Here is a 21,004-nt window from a genome sequence, read left to right on the forward strand (position 1 = left end):
TGACTGAGACTATTGCTTGTAGTAAAGTGCACCCCAATGTCCCAAGTTCCGTGTTACAGAAATATCAAGACGGAGAAGACCCCGAAGCCTTTTTTACTAATTTTGAGAGAGTGGCGTCATCCGCCCAATGGCCTGAGGATAGATGGGGTCAGTATGTCGCCCCCTTACTTACAGGGATATTACAAACAGCGTATCAAGCAGCAAACCTGGGTGGAACCACGCCATACCAAGAGATAAAGACTAGTATCTTAGAACGTGTGGGACACGACACGGAATACTATAGGGTTAAATTTAGAAAAATCAAATGGGGACAGAATGAAGATCCCCGAACCTTTTATTATCGGGTAAAGGATTTGGCCTTAAAATGGTTAGGTTCTTCCGGAAATAGTAGGGAGGAAGTGATTCAAACAATTGTCCTTGAACAATATTTAGAGTCCCTGCCTACCACCACTAAGCACTGGATCCGTCAACATCCAAAGGTGACCACTGACATGGCAATTGATCTAGCATGTGCTTATCATCGCTCCACCGATGTAAGAAATATGTCAACCCGACCCAGCCTAAAGCCAGGGCCTTCCAATCCTAAAATCACGCCAAGAACCTTTTCGGAGGAACCAGTACCTCACCGATTTCCTGTCACGACTCACGTGCTGCTTGCGCCTGGAATTTGCAGATCTGGTGGCGTGGATCTTCAATGTTCGACTTTGGCCCAAAAAGGGGCGACACTTTCTGGTAGCCACGGTGCTGTAGGCAATGGAGACGCCAAGAACAGACCGTGCCCTTCAGAAAATAGCGCCAGAGGGAAAAAAAACCTTAGAAAAAGGGGAAAAACCTCCAACAGGAAGATTCCTGGAAAAAACAAGAACAAACAAACAAGAATCCAAAAGGAGCAAAAGTCAGGAAACACAGAATGCTGAAATCCAGAACCAAAAAGGGGAGGAAATCAGGAGCGAAGACACTAACTGAGCAGAAAGTGTTGCAGCGCAAGGAAATGAAGAAAACACAGCCCTTATATACCAAAAGACAGGAAGTGACCCACAGGAAGTAAAAGGACACCATATTAGACAGGGAGAGGTACATAGAACAAAATAGAATAGAAACCATAGAGAATAGGGAACAATGAATGCTGGGAAGAGAAAGGTAACCTGGGAAGGGAAGAAGACATAAAAAAGGTACAACAAAAAAGACCCCAGAAAGAAGAAAAGAAAGAGGATAAGAAGGAAGAAAGAAGAACAGGTAAGGGGGGTCAGGAGACCCCAGCAAGGCGGTGGAAAACGACAGAGCGAGGCCCCATGCAATGCCTGGGGCCTCGAAAAGTGCATGAAAGGCTGGGAGCGCGCCGCGTTTTAGAAACGCGCTGTGCGGCCCCAGCCGAACGCCCGGCTTGTGCCGAACATTCGGCTCGAGCCGCACCACGCGGCGCGACAGTAGGTCCCCCTCCCGAAGGTCCAGGTTTGAGAGGAAATAAACGGTGAAAGCGTTGAATCAGGCGAGGAGCGTGAACAGAAGATGCATCTTCCCAAGAGCATTCACTGAGAGGATAACCCTTCCAATGAATCAGATACTGAAGGCGTTTGTGAAAAAGACGAGAGTCACAAATTTCCTGTACTTCATATTCAGGAACATCATCCACGAGTACAGGAGGTGGACAAGGAAACTGACGTGAGTAAGGGTCAGGCACATAAGGTTTAAGCTGAGAAACATGAAAGACCGGATGAATCTTCCATGTATGAGGTAAGTGAAGACGGACAGTGACAGGATTGACCAACTGAAGAATACGGAAAGGCCCATAGTAACGAGGTGTGAACTTATTTTGAGAAAGACGTGAGGGTAAGAATTTGGAGGAGAGCCAGACTTTATCTTGCGGATGATAGTCTGGATTGGTAGCACGTCTCTTGTCTGCAGCCTTCTTCATATATCTCTTGGTATGTAACAAATTAGATCGAATTAGTCTATGGATTTGGAGAAGGCGTTTGGAGAAACAGGTAATAGCGGGTAGAGGAGAGTTGGATTGTGGAGAAGTAGGAAAAGAGGTAGGATGAAAACCATATGAACAGAAAAAGGGAGTGACCTTGGAGGCACTATGGACTGAGTTATTGTAGGAAAATTCTGCTATAGAGAGGTAAGTGTTCCAGTTACTTTGGGTAGAATTGCAAAAGCATCGAAGATATTGCTCTAGTCCTTGGTTCAGACGCTCGGTCTGGCCGTTGGTCTGAGGATGGAATCCTGAAGACAGGGCTCTATTAATATTTAGTGTTTTACAAAAATGCCTCCAAAATCGGGAAATGTACTGAGGTCCTCTATCAGATATTATGGTATGTGGAAGTCCATGGAGACGGAAGATATGATCAATGAATATTTGACTTAGTTCCTGAGAAGTAGGTAGCCTTTTCAGGGCAGTGAAATGAGCCATCTTCGTGAAAGAATCCACCGTGACCATGATGACCCGGTTTCCCGCTGATGGTGGGAGTGAACACATAAAATCAGTAGAGATGGTATGCCATGGGGCCGGTGGAACAGGCAAAGGCTGTAGTAATCCTGCCGGTCTGGTATGGGGTATCTTGATTTGGGCACATATGGGACAGGCCTGGACGTATCTTTCCACATCCAGCTTCCAGGTAGGCCACCAGAAAAATCGTGAAAGAAGTTCTTGTGTGGCCTTGATGCCTCTATGACCAGCTACAGGTGAATCATGGCACATTTGTAATGCCTTTTCTTGCACCTTGTTAGTGGGGAGGAATATCAGGTTTTGATAATAAAAATATCCTTGTTTCTTATGTATTAATGTTCTTAGTTCTTCAATGTCGTGGTCCGATAGATTGGCGTATTCCAGTTGTACTTCTTCCAGGAAAGACTGAGCCACTCCAATGATCTTACGGGGTTCCAGAAGATACTGAGATAAGGAAGGAGTACACTCTGGATATCGGCGAGACAGAGCATCAGCCAGAATGTTTTGAGATCCAGGAATATATGTGATAAAAAAATCGTACTGACTGAAGAAAAAGGCCCAGCGGGCCTGACGACTATTCTGGCATACAAAATTTCGTAAACATTGTAGGTTACGGTGGTCTGTCCTCACCTCAAATGGTTCCTTGGAACCCATCAGAAACTGTCTCCACTCAAGGCAGGCTGTTTTCAGAGCCAATAATTCCCTTTCCAGTACAGAATAGTGTTGCTCAGCTGTGGAAAGGATATGAGACAAGTAGAAAACAGGATGTTCAAGACCATCATCCTCTTGTCGTTGGAGTAAGACAGCTCCGATGGCTCTCTCAGAAGCATCAGTTACGACTATAAATTGTTTGGTGGTATCTGGATGTCTCAAGATGGGGGCTTGGGTGAAGACTCTCTTTAATTCTTGAAAGGCTGCTTCAGCCGCCTCAGTCCAGATAAACCCTTTCTTTAAATTTTCCTTTTTTAAGGTGTGAGTTATGTGGCTAGTCAGTCTGGCAAAGTCTAGAATGAATTGTCGATAGAAGTTTGCTAACCCTAGGAAACATTGTGTTTCTTTTATGGAAGAAAGAGAAGGCCACTCTAGGATAGCTTGTACCTTTTCTTGATCCATAGCTATGCCGGTGGGACTTAAATGATAGCCCAGATATTTGACTTCCGTCATGTCGAACTCACATTTTTCTGGTTTGCAAAATAGTTGATGAGCACGAAGTCTTTGAAGAACTTGTTTCACATGGGAAGAATGGAGTTCAGGATTTCTAGAATAAATAAGAATATCATCTAGGTAGATCACGACTGTCTGATTCAGAAGGTCTGAAAACACTGAGTCCATAAATCTCTGGAAGATTGCGGGGGCGTTAGTGAGACCAAACGGCATAACCCTATATTCAAAATGGCCAAATGGAGTCCTGAAAGCTGTCTTCCATTCGTCGCCTTCTTTTATGCGTAAAAGGTGGTAAGCTCCTCGTAAATCTAATTTAGTAAAACGTTGAGCCCCTCTGATAGCTTCTAGTATGTCCCTGATGAGAGGCAAAGGATAACGATCTTTAATTGTTATTTTATTCAGACCTCGAAAATCCAGGCAAGGACGAAGATCCTTTGTCTTCTTGGGCACAAAAAAGAGAGGAGCCCCAGCCGGAGACGACGATGGAACAATAAGACCACTCTGTATATTTTCGTCCAGATACTCTTTTAGAACTTCTCTTTCGGGTTCCGTGAGAGAGTACATCCTCCCAAAAGGAACAATTGTGCCGGGTTCCAATGGAATAGCACAATCATATTCTCGATGTGGAGGTAGCACAGGTTTCGACGGTTTTTGGAAAACATCCTGAAACTCCAAATAGTGGTCTGGGACCCCTTGGACCGTATTAATGGACATACCAGTGGCACCTTCAGTATCTAAGGATCTTTTCGGAGACCAATACTTGTCGGAAGTAAAACAGTTCTCATGACAAAATTGCGAAGACAAAGAAACTGTCCGGGTTACCCAATTTATATACGGGTTATGTCTGATGAACCACGGAATTCCAAGAATGATGGTATGGTTGGGGGACGTGATAAGATCGAAGGAAATGTGTTCTTGATGGTTTCCCACCTGTAGACTTAACATCAGGGTAGTGGTGTCTACAGGACCCGAGGATATCAAGGATCCATCCACGGTGTGTACCTGTTCGGGTACTTCTTTTGCTTGTGTAGGAACTTGGTGAGCAGCAGCCCACGTCTTGTCCATGTATATACCACTAGCACCACAATCCAGTAATGCCATAGTCTTTTCTTGACGACCGTCAGGAAGTTGTAACAGGACAGGAAAAATGAACAAGGCGGTTGTATTGTCATTAAAGGAGCTGATGGAAGGTATAGCTGTAGATCCCGTCCCCTCCCTTCTTACAGAGGACGGGAGGTGGCGTTTCCCGAAGGCCTGGGCGGACGTACAGGACAGGTACGAAGCATGTGACCAGCAGAACCACAGTACAGGCACAACCCTCTCTTGCGTCTGTCTTCTCGTTCACTAGCAGAGAGCGGACCTCGGGTAGTATCCACCCGCATGGGTTCCCCTTCGATGTCTCTAGCAGGAGTGCGAGGTTCCTCGGAACGCTGCAGGCAAGCTCGTGAGCTACTTGGCTGGGAAAACCCTCTACTCCTTTTCTTTTCCGATCTCCGTTCCTGAAGACGATATTCGATGGACAGTGCTTGATCCATCAGGCCACGAAGCTCTTCTGCTCTGGTAGAATGTACTAGTTCATCCTTTATTTCTTCTTTGAGTCCTCTACGAAATAAAGTTACCAGAGTACGTTCCACCCAAGTGGTCTCTGCCGCCAGCTGACGAAAACGGGTTATATATTGCAGGACGTCTTGCGAGCCTTGTTGGATGTCACATAGGGCTTCTTCAGCAGAGGCTTCCAATCCAGGACGGCTAAACATCTGTTTGAAGCGACTCACAAAGGTGGAATAGTCCGACAATACAGGGTCGTTGGAGGACACCATCAGGGTTGCCCAGGCCAAGGCTGGACCGGATAAGGTACTGATAAGATAACCCACCTTGGTCCTGTCGTGGGAGAATTGGGTAGGTCGGAAGGCGAAGTACACTGTTAATGCATCCAGGAACTCGCGAAGCTTGGTTGGTTCACCAGAGAAACAAGGGGTGGAAGCGGAGATAGTTGGAACATCACTGGTGCGGAGAGCCAAAGCCTGTCGTAACGCAGCATTTTCATTGCGTAGTTGTTGCAATTCCTGAGCTTGTTGCTGAATCGTGGTCAAAAGAGATTGTTCCGGATCTGCAGCAGCCGCCACTGAGTCATCCATGGTGTTTGAGGACGTCGGAATGGTTGGGCGCTGCAATCTGTCACGACTCACGTGCTGCTTGCGCCTGGAATTTGCAGATCTGGTGGCGTGGATCTTCAATGTTCGACTTTGGCCCAAAAAGGGGCGACTCTTTCTGATAGCCACGGTGCTGTAGGCAATGGAGACGCCAAGAACAGACCGTGCCCTTCAGAAAATAGCGCCAGAGGGAAAAAAACCCTTAGAAAAGGGGGAAAAACCTCCAACAGGAAGATTCCTGGAAAAAACAAGAACAAACAAACAAGAATCCAAAAGGAGCAAAAGTCAGGAAACACAGAATGCTGAAATCCAGAACCAAAAAGGGGAGGAAATCAGGAGCGAAGACACTAACTGAGCAGAAAGTGTTGCAGCGCAAGGAAATGAAGAAAACACAGCCCTTATATACCAAAAGACAGGAAGTGACCCACAGGAAGTAAAAGGACACCATATTAGACAGGGAGAGGTACATAGAACAAAACAGAATAGAAACCATAGAGAATAGGGAACAATGAATGCTGGGAAGAGAAAGGTAACCTGGGAAGGGAAGAAGACATAAAAAAGGTACAACAAAAAAGGCCCCAGAAAGAAGAAAAGAAAGAGGATAAGAAGGAAGAAAGAAGAACAGGTAAGGGGGGTCAGGAGACCCCAGCAAGGCGGTGGAAAACGACAGAGCGAGGCCCCATGCAATGCCTGGGGCCTCGAAAAGTGCATGAAAGGCTGGGAGGGCGCCGCGTTTTAGAAACGCGCTGTGCGGCCCCAGCCGAACGCCCGGCTTGTGCCGAACATTTGGCTCGAGCCGCACCACGCGGCGCGACATTTCCTGACCCTCCACCAGTAGCAGGACCCCAATGTTACAGCTGTGGGGAATGGGGCCACATTGCCCGAATGTGCCCCAGAAAACAGGATAGTAGTGAGCCAATGGAAATCGGAGTTACTAGGCGACGGGTACTGTGTACCGGAAGAGGTAACCAGAAGTTTAAACAGCTTCTGAAAGTCAACGGGAAAACAGTATGGGCCCTTATTGACTCAGGGTGTAGCCAGTCGGTGGTGAGAAAAGACATAGGGCCTGATTCTAACTTTGGAGGACGGTGTTAAACCGTCCCAAAAGTGGCGGATATACCACCGACCGTATTACGAGTCCATTATATCCTATGGAACTCGTAATACGGTAGGTGGTATATCCGCCACTTTTGGGACGGTTTAACACCGTCCTCAAAAGTTAGAATCAGGCCCATAGTGCCTATAGTAGATAAAGGAACAGAACAATGGGTGAATATATGTTGCATACATGGAGATAAAGAGCAATACCCTTTATATGACGTCACAGTAGAATGGGGGAAACACCGGGATGTCCTACCGATGGGTATAATGACCAATCTGATTGAGGAGTGTATCATTGGAACAGATTATGAACATTTCCAAGAAATACTGGATTATGTTCGACAACCCAAACTGACACAGGATTGGTGGAGAGACGCTCCTTTTTCTGATAGCAGTATAGAAAGCCCCACAATCCGTAGGAAGTTATCACGCAGAGAGAAACGAGTAGAAAAATTTAAGTACTTGGGAAAAGAGAGATCAGGATCGAACACAGGCATTATTGCAGAAACCCATGAAGTCCCTGTCAGTTTTCTCCATCAGCAAAGAGAAGATTCTTCTCTCGCCCACGCCTGGAAGTCGGCCAGAGAAGAAGAAACCGAAGAGGTGGGTCCCTACTTCCTCATTAAGAAAAACCTCTTATATCGCATAACCACTACTGGTACCGGAGAACATAAACGACAATTAGTGGTACCCGATCATTATAGAAATCAGGTCCTAACGATGGCACATTGTCAACCCGGGGGAGGTCATTATGGGAGGGAAAAAACAGAAGAATATCTCCTTAGACGGTTCTATTGGCCGGGAGTGTTTGCCCACATACGGAAATATTGTTCCCAATGTCCCAGATGCCAACTCACTGAACCCGGTAGACCTAAGAAAGCACCTCTGATGCCCCTACCCATCAGACATCCCATTCAGTAGGATAGGAATGGACCTGATTGGGCCTGTAGTACCGTCCACAAAGGGTCACACATATATCCTAGTCCTGGTCGACTATGCCACACGATACCCTGAGGCTGTTCCCTTAAAAAGTATGACAACTAAGACAGTGGCCCAGGCAATGATAAACATTTTTTCCCGAGTTGGGTTCCCGCATGAAATACTCACCGACCAGGGGACTCCTTTTATGTCCACTCTCATGAATCAAGTATGTAAGACCTTAGGTATTTCCCAAATCCATACCTCGGTATATCATCCACAGACGTATGGACTAGAGGAACGATAGAACCGAACAATAAAAACCTTACTAAAAAAATTGATGGAAGAGTCAGGGAGAGACTGGGATCAAAAATTACCCTTAGTATTATACGCTATTCGAACACATGAACAGTCCTCTACTGGTCACAGCCCATTCGAGCTGGTGTTCGGAAGACAGCCGAGATCTCTTCTTGACATGGCCATCGAAACCTGGGAGGAAGAGGCAGAAGAAGGGGGGAGGCCCCTTCTAGAATATGCCCACAATTTAAGGTCGCAGATACAAGGTCTATGGGACGCGGTCAAAGTGAATATGGAACAAGCTCAAACCATTCAAAAACAATATTATGACCGAGGGAGCAAGTTAAGGGTTTTACAACCAGGAGATAAGGTTTTAATAATGCGTCCAACCTCAGAACAAAAACTAATCGCCAAATGGCAGGGGCCCTATAAGATAATAAGAGCAGTATCTCCGGTTACCTACCTGGTTGAATTATCAAACACTCCCCAGAAATCACAGATTTATCACATAAATCTCCTTAAAAAATGGGAAGAACCAGACCCCTCGAACACTGCCGGAGTGTTGGCAGGATTCCTATGTCCAAATAATAAATCAAGTATTGAGTTCTGTCCAACCAAACACAGTAACGGGGAAGATCTACCCACAGTAAAGGAAACTTTAACAAAATCAGAAAAGGAACAGGTATACAGCTTACTAGAAAACTTCCGGGATTTTTTTTCAGCAGTACCAGGTAAAACCACCTTGATAACCCATAAAATAAGAACCACACCAGGGAAAATTGTGAGGTTACGGCCGTATCGTATTCCTGAGGCGAGGAAACAGATTATGGAGGCTGAAATACAGAAAATGTTAGAACAAGGGGTGATTGAACCGTCAAATAGTCCCTGGTGCTCCCCGGTTGTTTTGGTGCCAAAACCCGATGGTACTATTAGATTCTGTATTGATTTTAGGAAACTTAACGAAAACTCCATGTTTGACACATATCCTATACCCAGAGTTGATGACGTATTAGAGAAACTAGGAAAAGCCAAATATATGACTACCTTAGATTTGACAAAAGGGTATTGGCAGATTCCCTTAGCCACAGAGGATAAAGAGAAAACAGCGTTCGCCACCCAGTCCGGTCTTTATCAGTTCACTGTGCTACCATTTGGTCTCCATGGAGCACCAGCTACATTTCAAAGGTTAATGGATAAACTCTTAAAACCCTTTCAGTCTTTTGCAGCAGCCTACCTAGACGATGTAGTGATTTTTAGTGAAACCTGGAACGATCATCTCAAACATTTACACCAGGTTTTCCACACTCTTATCACCGCTGGATTAACTGCCAATCCTAAAAAGTGCATCATAGGCACACCCGACATATCATACTTGGGCTACAACATTAGTCAAGGGAACCTAAAACCTCAAACACAAAAAGTAGAGGCCATCCTAAATGCACCTAAACCGACAACAAAGAAAGAGTTACGATCCTTCCTAGGGTTAGTAGGCTACTATAGAAGATTCATACCTGATTATTCTACATTGGCCGCCCCTCTCACGGACCTTCTGTCTAAATCCCATCCTAATAGACTAGCACCCTTTTCGGACCAACAGAAAACCAGCTTTGACCAACTAAAATCCTACCTAACCAAAGACCCAATACTCCGATGCCCGGATTTTTCGAAACCTTTTCATCTCTATACTGATGCCTCAGATGTGGGGTTAGGGGGAGTATTGGCCCAACCCGACGGGGACGGTAGGGATCATCCAGTAGTATACGTCAGTAGGAAGCTGTTTCCCCGGGAACAACACTATCCGACTATTGAAAAAGAATGTTTGGCCATAAAATGGGCCGTGGATACCTTACAATATTACCTTCTAGGCCGACCCTTCATCCTTTTTACGGATCATGCTCCCCTCACGTGGTTGTCTGCCCATAAGGATACCAATTCTCGGATTCTACGATGGTTCCTTGAACTGCAACCGTTTTCCTTTCAGGTCCGTCACATCCCAGGTCGCCAACAGGCCCCGGCTGATTATTCATCTCGATTCCCAGACTCTGCTACGGTCCTCGAGCAGGACCTTTCATGGGGAGAGGTATGTAGCCGGGCGATCCCGGCTACAAGTGAGGAGGATGACGTATCGGCCGCGGCCGATTCGTCATTTCCGCGTCTTCCCGTTGCCGGGGAGACGCGGCCCGAGCGTGGCAGGCGGGACGGCGTTGCCCGGGAAACGACGTCGGTTTCCCGGGCTGGACACACACAAGAGGGAGACGCGCTGGGAGGAAGGGAGAGCGAGAGGAACAAGGAGACCACGAGGCAGAAGAAGAGCAAGGAGGAACAGAGGACGAGGAGAGAAGCAGACGAGGAGCAGGAGGGAGGAGAGAAAGAAGAAGAGCCCCAGAGCCTGGAACCAGGGGACCAGCAGGAGGAACACTACCAAGCCAGCCACGACCCTGGAGGGTCGTGGCTAAACAAGGTACGGTCCTTTTGGACAAAAAGAAGGGAAATTGGAGAAAAGGGGACTGGGAAGGGGTCATAGAGGAGGGTTGGAAAGGGAGGTGGAAGAAAGGGCACTACAATTATATCACCAGTGTCACTTATTGTTACACTAAGAATAGATGTGTTCACACTATTTCCTAAATCACTCCTCACCGGCACCAACCCCCTCCTTTTGTGTTTACCGCCTCCCAGTCCAGAGATAAGAGAAAGGGAAGAACCCCAATTAAAATTCAATACTTACCTTAGTGTTCTCCCTTCTATTTCCGGCATCACCCTGGACTACGACGAGCGAGCAAGGCAGATGGGTTACCTGTAAAACAAGGAGCATGAACATACAATCACGAACCTGGGGAAAAGATACGAAAGAAGAACAATGCGACTCAGAAAGACAATAACACTTGTGGTTTTGTTAACATTCCCTACTTCCAGTATAACTAAAAACAATAAACCACTTACCACTAACTAAACAACGCTTCAGTGGTCTTCATACTGTTCGACCTGCCACATGCACTTACCACAGGAACACACTGGAATGTACCCAAAACCTCCATTCTTTTCTCTCTCCACTCTTCCCTTTTTTCACTCCTTTTACTCTTCTCACATCCCTCATTCTTCCATTCCAACATTGTTTTATGTACTTTATTTTTCACATCGCTGGTCAACCGTAATTCCACACTCCAACATCTATGGGGTGTGAACTAGGGCTCACCTATTAGCCACACCCTGTACCTCTATAGTTGGGCCATCACATTTGGGATGCTGCTATTCCTCAGGATAAAGGCATCATGCACTGACGTGGGAGATGTACTGGTCCGCCATGCACACCATCTGTACATTCATAGAGTGGAAACTTATGATTTTTGAACATCTGTTCATTCTGATGGGGGTGGGCAAATGCAATATGTGTTCCATCAATCACCCCAATTATGTTGGGGATATTTCCCATTGCATAGAACTCTGCCTTCACTGTGGCCAAATCCTCAACCTGGGGAAATACAATGTAGCTGCACGTGTTAATGAGGGCAGACAACACTCTTGTTAACACTATTGAGAACATTGGCTGTGACATTCCTGCTGCCAACCCCCACTGTCACTTGGAAAGAACCATTTGCCAGGAAATGGAGCACTGATAGAACTGATAGAACTTGCTCAAGAGGAGGGATCCCAGTGGGGTGTCGGATAGTAGATATCAGGTCAGGCTCCAATTGGGCACACAGTTCTGTGATTGTGGCCCTATCAAGTCTATTGGTGAGGATAATGTTCCTGTCCTCCACTGTTGCCAAGTCCACCAGGGGTCTGTACACAGGGCTATGTCTCCATCTCCTATTCATCCACAGCGGTAGCAATCTATGGAGCAAAAGAGTGAGGAGCTGGTCACAAAACTGAACAATGGGGCTACAACAGAACTTTGCATGCAGGTAACTTGTAATGGGTAAGTGCGATTAGTACAGTATGTCCTAATTTCACCAGTGACGCAGCAATTACCCAGAGCCTGCCACTCCCCCTGAAATGGCATCCGCCTGTCCTGTGTGGAGGGACAGGTAGAAGTGAGGTAATTCCGCTGACGTTGTGCACCGTTGCAGGAGGCGGTCGGGAACTGCTGTGCAACTCCTCATTGGTTAACATGGGGCCTTATGGGTTACAGTGGCCAATGGTGATCTATACCGGCGGTGACGGTATACACCGCCGCAGACATGACCGCCATTTTCTATCTCATCCCTCACTTGCTACCTGACCTTCAACAGGAAAGGACCTACGCTTCATGTGCTGCTGTGACCTGTGTCTGGAACCTACCATGGTCCGTTTGACTGGGGAAAGGGCCCCCCACTTCACAGAGTTGGAGAGACTGGGGGATGGGGTCCTACCCCAGAATGGACTGCTGTATGGGCCTCCAGACCAACAGGTGAGTATACATGCATGTGTCATGAATGCTTGGAGTGGTGTGTATGAAGGCCTCATGTAAGGGGGTGGGTGGATGTCCTCTGGGCGGCGTATTGGTTGTGTGCTGGGCCTTGTGTGTGTAAATGGTGATGTGAAGGGGTATAGTGGGCCATAAGTGTAACAGGCAGGATTGTTTGACTAATTCTATTTTCCTGTGTATTTCCTCTGCAGGTCAGTGCCCATCAAAAGAAGGGTATATGGTGTGCCATCGCCAAGGACGTGCGGACCCTGGGGGTCTACGTCAGGCGGAGCACCCACTGTCACAAACGGTGTGTGGACCTGAGACGCTGGGCACAGAAGATGGCGAAGGCCCAGCTGGGGATGGCCTCCCAACAAGGAAGGGGTGCCCGTTGAAACCTGACCCCCCTGATGGCCCACATACTGGTGTGGCCTATCCTGAGCTGGATGGGCGTTTGAGGGCCTCACAGCAGTCAGAAGGAGGTGAGTACAGTGCCCACCATTACAACTTGCGCATCGTAGGGTGGTATCCGGGTGGGGAATGTGTGTCAGTGGGTGCCCCTAGGCCAGGCCTGACATTGCACGTTGGTTCCCTGGTGGCTAGGGTTCAGAAGAAAAATCTTGCAACCTAGCTAGTAGGCATCCACTACTGGTCAGGGCTGCGTGGGTTCCAGGTGTGCTGCATTTGGCAGAGTGTGCTCCTTCCCATGCCTTGGCTGCTAACTGTTTCTCTGGTAGTGCTATGGCATATTGCGTAGGTCTGTTCCCTGTGTGTGAGGGTGCTGTGTACGCCAACGGTGGTGTTGGTGCAGCCATTGACCAAGTGTATCCTTTGTCTCTTCCCCCTCTTATTGCTTTGCCACCCTGTCCTTATGTGCATTAGCATCATCTGGTGGAGGAGCAGAGGCACCAGTGAGAGAGGGAGCTGCATCCCACAGGACCCAGGAGGCAGAGTCAACTGACGCTGAGGTCACAGTGGGACGGAGGGTGAGGGGAGCACCACAGTGGAAACTGGAGACGATAAATCTGACACAGATACCACTTCCGATGGAAGCTCCCTGGTGGTGACAGACAACTCTGTGACCACCCCAGCTACAGGTACAGCCGCCTCCTGCCCGTGCCCGCTCACCCAGGAGGGTGGACATCTCCTTTGCCCCAGGCACCTCAGGCCCTGCCCCAGTGAGCGCTGCTGCCATGAATGAGGAGGCTATTGACCTCCTGAGATCCATCTCTGTAGGACAGTCAACCATTGTGAATGCCATCCAGGGGCTGGCAGCCCATATGAAACAGACTAATGCATTCCTGGGGGCCATTCACACTAGATTGGCAGCCCAACAGAGATTGATCCAGGCTCTGGCCTCCTCTCTGATGGCAGCCATTGTCCCTGTTTCCACCCTCCCCCTTCAACTTCCTCTTCCCAGTCCCATTCTCCTCAACCCCAACCTATCCTAAACACCCAGGGAGATGAGCATGCACACAAGACAACACACAAGAGTGGTACAGAGAAACACAAGCACAGCACTTCATCCCACAGGCACTCACACAAACACCATCCAGATACAGACACACCAACATCCACTATTTTCACTGTCTCCCCCTCCTCTTCCTCCACCTCCCTCCCAGTTCCATCTACACTTACACCTGCATGCACTACAACATCATCCACTACCAGCATCATCACCACACCAAGCAGAACACACACCTCACTGGCAGACACCCCCACAACAGCCATGCACACTTCCCATGTGTCCTCTCCCACTGTGGCTGTCCCCCCCTTCCTAATGTTCACAGCCACAAGCACACAGACACCCAACAGCCATCCATCTCACAACAGCATCCAGCCCATGCACCTGCACCCAAAATCAGCAGACACCTTCAACAACCACTCACTCTTCCTCCACTCCCATTCCTTCTCCCTGTTCCCACCCCAATGTCCCTAAAAACTGTTCCTGTTCACCATTGCCCTCTTCCCTACCCCTCCCCCATCCTGCATGTATGGCCCGGGGGGGAAGAACCCAGCCAAGCACATCAGTCACTCAGTCCACGGGCCCAGTCGTCACCACACCCACTCATGGTGGAAAAGGATCCAGGCCACATGTCCTGAAGGTGAAGAAGCCTGCACCAGGCAGCCTCAAGGGAAAGGAGCATTCCCCAGCTGCCAGAAACAGCAAGGAACCTGCCCCAGCAGGCAAGAAGGAAAGGAGCCTGCCACAGCTGCCAGAAAGAGCAAGGAGCCTGCCCCAGCAGCTGCTAAAAAGGTGAATGAGCCTGCCCCAGCTTCCAGGAAGACAAAGGAGCCTGCAGCAGCTGCTAAGAAGGGAAGAGAGCCTTCCCCAGCTGCCAGGAAGAGCAAGGAGCCTGCACCAGCATGCAGGAAGAGCAATTGGCATGGGGCAGGAACTGTGATGGAGCCCCCACCACCAACCATGGTTGTGCAGCCATCCGAGGTTGCAGGGGATGGGCAGGAGCCTCCTCCCAGCAGCACCACCACCTCCAGTGGGCAGCCTTTCGAGGTTGCAGGGGATGGGCAGGAGCCTCCCCCCACCAGCAGCACCATCACCTCCATTGAGCAGCCATCACTGCAGGCAGATGGTATATAATCCTGCCTCCGTGGGCCACCTGCCCCCTGCAAATCCAGTGGGTAAGACACCCACCTGAGAGACTGTGACCTTGCACTCTCCAGGATCAAGAGCATAGGGCACGAGGCCCCCCTCCAGGACCAGTGGGTAGGACACCCACATACGTATGACTCCCCAGGATCAAGAGCACAGGGCATGCTGCCCCCCTCCAGAACCAGTGGGTAGGACACCCACATACCCAAGACTCCCCAGGATCAAGAGCACAGGACACAAGGCCCCCTCCAGAACCAGTGATCAAGTCACCCACTTGAGAGACTGTGGCCTTGCACTCCCCAGGACCAAGCACATGGCATGTTGCCCCCTCCAGAACCAGTGGGCAAGTCACCCACACGAGAGACTGTGGCCTTGCACTCCCCAGGACCAATCACAGGGCATGTTGCCCCCTCCAGAGCAAGTGGGCAAGTCACCCACTCAAGAGTCTGTGGCCTTGCACTCCCCAGGACCAAGCACAGGGCATGTTGCCCCCTCCAGAACCAGTGATCTTGTTCCATCTCCTGGCTGAGGTGCCACTCATCCCCCATCCCACCTGAAGTGTCTGCTTATTTACCAACTGATACCCCTGCAGTGTTCTCTCCGTGTTGAGGCAGGTGACATGTGTGGCCTTGGAGTTTGGCCTGTGGCCATGTAGCCTAAGAACATTGTGGACTGGGCTGTGTCCCTTTTTGTTATTTTTCTTGATGTGTTGCTCTCATTGCATTCACTTTTTCAAATCCTTTTGTCCTTGCATTATTTATCCGAGTTGCAGGGTAAAAGTTTAGTAATGCAGCTGATTGTGTGTATCGTGTTGGGGGGGTTGCTGCTTGTGTGTGTCACTCTCATTTTCCTCCCTCCCTCCCTTGTGTGCTAGGCGGCTGTGCTCACTGTCGTCGTCTTCGCTGGCGTTGGTGTTCATGGTGGAGCAGCACGTAGAAGATCATGGGCAAGGCATACAGCTCAGGCTTCATGGCGGCGTGCTACTTCCCTGTGTCTCCAATGGTGAGTCCTTTCCCTTCTGAGGTCTGTTTCCGCCAGGCTTTTGATGTCATTGGTACCACCCCGGAAAAGGTGGTGGGTTATCTGGTCTTAATATGGTGGGCGTAACATTGACTTCTGTCTAGCTGTAGGTGGCTACTGCCGAGGTGGCTGTTGTTTCTGCCCTGGCGGTCGGTGTGGTACATTAGCTGTCTATCGGATGTCTTTCCGCCATGGTCCTAATTTGGCAGTAATTCCTGCCGTCCTGTTGGTGGTATTACAACCACTTTAACACCGACCGCCAGGGTTGTAATGAGGGCATAAATGTGAAACCAGTGCTTAGAAGTCAATAGCAGTCAAAAGCTTACTTGAGGTCGCAAGGGACCAGTTTAAATCCAAAGTCCATTCCAACCATGATAGTGGTTAGGCTGCTACAGAATCCATGCAAGGTCTGCTGAAACAGTACCTTTGACAGAGCAGGGGACTATGTGCTGGTATTTTCCAAGCAGTAGTGTCACTGCTTTGTCAATTGCCTCCACTGAAGTAATTGTCATATATTGTAGTTGAGCCATACAGAGCGTCATCATTGAGTCATGCGGGCTGTGAATCCACTGTCATCAAGCAGCCTCTGCATTGTCGTTGAGGGACAGATGCATTGGAATTTCTCCTGCACTAGAGGTAAAGCGTCGGTTTTGCAGGAATCAGCTGCAAAATCCTCTTCTGAAGACCAGGACTGGAGGGAAGCACCTCAGTCAAGGTTAGGACTCATAGATGGCAGAATCCAGAAGTTCCAGGAGAGATGCAGTCAGTCTTGATGTCCCTGAGCCTGCAGGAGACCAGGGGTCAAGCAAACAAGCCCTATGAGAATCTTGGATGCAAGGTTGTAGGGAACAAGTCCAGTCCTTTTCACTTCAGGCAAGAAGCAGCAGGCAGCAAGCCAACACAGCACAGCAAGGAACAAAGTGGCAGTCCCTTCTATAGCACAGCATACAGCAAACCATAGGTCAACACAGCAATGCAGTTGCAGAGTGGAAGTCCCTCCTAGCAGCACAGCAGTCATTTTCCCTAAAAGAGTGACCTTGCTCCCAGTAGAATTCTGATGTTGTGAGCTTTGGGTTCTAGTTCTTATTCTCAAATGTGCCTTAGAGGGGGGGCAGACTTCAAAGAGGCCTTTGAAGATCACCCTGCCCTTTCTTCCCTTCTCCAGACACTCTTCAGGGAATTATGCAGCTCTTTGTGTGGGGAGAGGCACAGCCCTATTCAGGTGTGAGTGAGGCAGTGCCAAGCTCCACCCCATCAAGCCAATTAATGGCCCATCAGCCTCGTGATGGGCCATCAGGATGCAAATGTCACACCCCAGCTCCTGTTGTGTGTGACTGTCTAGAATGAATGCACAAAGCCCAGCTGTCATGCACCCCAGATGTGTATTTTGTGACAGCAGAGGTATAGCATGGTTAAAGTAAGAAAATGACAACTTTCTAAAATCTGCTTTTTCAGACTTACAATTCAAAATCTGACTTCACCATAAGTCCAGAGATACCAAATTCCATATTTCTATTTTTACCCAATTGAAAGTTACACTTAAAGGATGCTTCAATGTAATCACAATGTTTACCTCCGGGAGAGATAGGACTTACAGTAGTGGAAAACACATTTAGCAGTTTTTCACTACCAAGACATGTTAAATTTAAAAGTACATGTCCAACATTTTTAATACATAGCATTGTGCCCTTGGGACTAACTAGAGCCTACCTTAGTGGTGACATATATGTAATAAAAAAGAAGATTTGGGCCTGGCAAAGGGGTGTACTTGCCAGGTCGAAATGGCAGTTTAAAATTGCACACACAGTGTCTGCAGTGGCAGGCCTGCAACACGTTTGAAAGACATGGGTAGTGGACAACACAATCAGTGCTGTAGGCCCACTAGTAGCGTTCAATTTACAGGCCCTCAGCACATATAGTTCACTTTTATAGGGACTTAGAAGTAAAATAAATATGCCAATTGTGGACACACACAAAACCACAGAAATGCAGAAGTTATAGTTATACTTATCCCAAGAAATTATAACTCATGCCTTAAGGTAACTACAACTCACATCCCCGCCAAGCACGGTTTTCTCATTAATAATTTTATTGCAAATGTTGCAGTGATATTATCAATGATGTCATAGAAGATGTCATGACTGATGTAATATGTGGGGTATATAGCAATGCATGGTGAGTGTAAAGTTATACTGTGACTGGGTGTGGTAGTAGCTCTGAGAGTGGGTGTGTGAGTATGTGAATGGGTGTGTGAGTGGGTCTGTGCCTGGATGTATTTTTTTTAATTGGGGTCTGGGTCCACTGATCAATCACAGATTCACATGAAGGGGGCTGCACTGAGTGCCATGGAGGATCTGAGGATCCTCACACGCCCCGAAATAAACGTTTTTGGGTAGTTTCTTGCACATGAGCAGCGACCCTCCATCAACCCCATGCGGTCAGAATACCTCTATCCTGACTCCTTCAATACTATTTTATCTTTATTTCCGACCCAGGAACCATGTCCTGATTGACAAAGTAGCTGCTGCAATTATTCTCTCAGGTTCCTGCCAGCCAATCATAGAATGGTTCTAGGCGGGTGGATCTACGGATCCACCACAGTGGATCCATGTCTCAGGATATACATAAATTTATTTTTGTTACAAGCTCCAAAACTACCGAACAGATTTACACCAAATATCAAAAAGAGATATTTCTGAATCAAGCTTTCTGCTAAAGTTGGTGTAATTCTGTTCAGCAGTTCTTTCTGTAGTCATGTTTAAAATCCCTATGGGAAATTGCTTTGGGAAAATGTGTTTTAGCACTCCCTCTTTTTCCCAGCCTCATTTCAATGAATCACCCTGAAACTTTCCATAGAGCAGCTGAAGTGACTGGCTCATTCATTTTGAAACTTTTGTGAAATTTATCAAATGGTGACAAAATTATTAGGAAAACAAAAAAAAATCTTATGGAAACTAGGTCCCAACTGTGTGCCTATTTTATGTTATTACATTTACAATAACACTGCCACGTAATTCAGGAGGGAAAAGACTGTTATATGATTGTCGCTTCAACCTAGCCTGAACAAGATGAGATTTTCAGTCAAGTTATAATATTACCTCATTTGACTTTTCTCACATTGCAGTCATCCCTCTCAAGGTGAAGTCTGTTGAAACATGTCACACACTCATCACAGGGAACTCGGAAAAAGGAATTTCTTCTTTGTAAAAGTACCAGAAATATTCAATGTGTGGCTTTATCAAGATAAATTGGCATGCCACGTACAGAAGGTTACTGAAAGACAAGCCAGCTTTTAGTTTTGAAGCATTGGAATCAAAATATTTTAAATGTCAAAGGATCACTGACAAGGTCATTTTGAGGTCAAAATAAATGTACAGACTATGGGGGTAATTATGACCCCGGTGGTCGGCGCTAATATGGAGGAATGTACTGCCAACAGGCTGGCGGTAATTTCCTTCATATTATGACATTGGCGGTTTGGCTGAAGCCAAACCACCGATGTACCACACCGACAGCCACGGCGGTAACAACCGCCGGGCTGGAGACTTCAATCCCCAGCCCGGCGGCTGTCACTTGCCCGCCTGCGGGATTATGACCCCGCCTACCACCATGGTTTTTGTGGGATCCATACCGCCATGAATCCCTTCCCTGTCACTGATAGGGGTCTTCCCCATCCCCCTCCCCTCCCCAGGTTTCCCCCCCACCCCCCTTCCTCTCAAGACCCCCCCTTCATACACGCCCCTCCCATCACACACGCACACACGCATACACACACCCATTCCAACATTCATCCACGCCTGCATACATCCATTCACACACACATCCACACACTTATCTACATACACTCTGACATGCATTCACACAACTCAACATACACGCACTCACACCCCCAAACATGCACACACATACAAAACGCAACACACACCTGCATACACACATGCACAAACATTCCCACACCTCCCACACACACACAGAACACCCCCCACCCCCCCCTCTCAGAGCACCCACTTACCTGGATCCAGGGGGTCCTCCGGCAGGAGACAAGACGCTGCTTCCAGCAGCAGCGTCCGCCAGCAGAACACGGCCAGACCATATTAATTCTCATAATACAGCCGGCGGTGGTCTACTGGCATGGTGCTGCTTGGCGCCATCCGCTGCCATGGCCACAGCCGGATTTCCACCTTCCTTCTGCCGGAAATCCGTCTGTGGTCATGATATGGTGGATGGCTGGTAGGTGCGGCGATGGTCTTTTGGCGGCCGTCGCAGTGGCAGTAGGCGGTATATACCACCAAGGTCCTAATGAGGGCCTATGTCTGATCACTAGCGAATTTTAAAAATTAGGTTGTATACATACATACCTTGACTGTGACAGAGTGAGCAAGGCCAGCATAGCTTTTGTGACAGCTCTATCTGAAGAATAAAAAGGGAAAAGTGTTGTAATTTATTACTTTTTCCAATTAGTTAATTTCAATTACAGAGATTTTGAGGAAGTAGAAATAAAGGTTTCCAATAATTTAGTTGTATTTGCCCCTAAAAAGTCTGGCTATTTGATTTCATGTGATTGATCGTGGTTTTAAAATGCGCATAGCATTTACTTCGTTTTCCACGTTCCCTCTTCCAAGGAAATGTTTCATGATATGTTACGGCTGCCAAGGAAAGGACAAGGGGAAACATCAGAAATTACATTAAAATGTATACAAATCACTAGATACATCCTGTACGTTCATACAGCATTGTTACTGTTCAATTACATATAGCTTACATATTGAAATAAGAGATATGTTACACCAATATTACATGGGCAGACCCCAGGTAGCAGTAGGGGTATCCTAGGAAGTGCTTATTTTTCTATGCCATAAATGCCTCGGGTAATCCTCGCCACAAGAATTCTACAATATCCCTTCCAA

The 21,004-nt window shown here is 47.8% G+C and overlaps 1 long non-coding RNA gene across 1 annotated transcript in view; it reads right to left on the reverse strand.

Annotated features, from left to right (window-relative positions):
* The window catches only part of LOC138300515 (uncharacterized), a 31,081-nt gene extending 10,566 nt beyond the window's left edge, over nt 1–20,515 (reverse strand). The window contains exons 1-2 of the long non-coding RNA XR_011204955.1: nt 20,456–20,515; nt 10,808–10,876 (exon numbers count right to left, since the gene is read on the reverse strand). This is a non-coding gene — a long non-coding RNA (uncharacterized lncRNA). The remainder of the gene's footprint in view (nt 1–10,807; nt 10,877–20,455) is intronic.
* Between the last annotated feature and the right edge of the window lie 489 nt (nt 20,516–21,004).

This window comes from Pleurodeles waltl, chromosome 6, assembly GCF_031143425.1.
Source record: "Pleurodeles waltl isolate 20211129_DDA chromosome 6, aPleWal1.hap1.20221129, whole genome shotgun sequence".
Lineage (NCBI taxonomy): Eukaryota > Metazoa > Chordata > Amphibia > Caudata > Salamandridae > Pleurodeles > Pleurodeles waltl.